Source organism: Capsicum annuum, chromosome 4 (assembly GCF_002878395.1).
Source record: "Capsicum annuum cultivar UCD-10X-F1 chromosome 4, UCD10Xv1.1, whole genome shotgun sequence".
NCBI classification, from domain to species: domain Eukaryota; kingdom Viridiplantae; phylum Streptophyta; class Magnoliopsida; order Solanales; family Solanaceae; genus Capsicum; species Capsicum annuum.
Genome location: NC_061114.1, coordinates 92153143 through 92154018, shown reverse-complemented (window position 1 = coordinate 92154018; position 876 = coordinate 92153143). Strand labels below are relative to the sequence as shown.

The following is an 876-nucleotide window of genomic DNA, read 5'->3' as shown; positions in this document are numbered from 1 at the left end:
ATCCCTGACGATTTGCATTCCCCATGTAATTAACAGAATCTGGATTAGCCATACAAGCATCTACTGCATGCTCACTACTTCCACAAACCTCACACCAAGAATTTGCTTGTTGGACTGCATTAGCTGTCGCTGCTGCTTGTGGAACTCCCAACTTCATGCTATTAAGCTGAGTAAGTATGTGATTTTGCATTGCTGCAATCTGAGATAATAATGTGGTAAACTGGTTTACCCCTAATACCCCTGCAACCTTCTTAGGAGCACTCCTCGAGTCAGCATACCAATCAAGATTCTCTTAGGAGATCCTATTCAATAATGTGTACAATTTATCATAAGTCTTCTCAAGAGCTTGTCCACCTGCTGCTGAATCCAAGAGAATCTTAGTGTTTAGCTACAACCCCTCAATGAAAGTATGCACAAGAACATTATTAGACTGATGATGGTGAGGGAAATTTCTGAGTATACTCTTAAATCTCTCCCAAACTTGGTAGAGATTCTCTCATTCTTTCTTTCTAAAACTCAGAATCTCACTTCTCAAACGTGCAGTCTTTCCCGATGAAAAAGAATCGAATAAGGAACTTCTGAGCTAGATCTTCCTATGCAGTGATGGAGAGTGGTGGTTCAACATGTAACCACCTAATTGCTTCCCCAATTAAAGAAAAAGGTAAGAGTGTCTATCTGACATAATCAGTATTCACCCCTGCAGGAATATAAGTATCGCTTATTTCCAGGAAGGTTTGTATGTGCTACTGCGGGTTTTCATGTGAAAGGCCAGCGAATTGCCCTAATAAATTTAACAATTGCACTATATTCTTCTTTAATTCAAATCTACCACCTGGCTTGAGCTTACGAATACTGTTAGTCACATGGTTCGTGAGT

The 876-nt window shown here is 40.0% G+C and overlaps 1 non-coding gene across 1 annotated transcript; it reads left to right on the top strand.

Annotated features, from left to right (window-relative positions):
• Positions 1-431: 431 nt before the first annotated feature.
• Positions 432-538, top strand: LOC124898246. Its single transcript, XR_007055222.1, has one exon. It is a non-coding gene; the product is annotated as a small nucleolar RNA R71 (small nucleolar RNA).
• Positions 539-876: the final 338 nt, after the last annotated feature.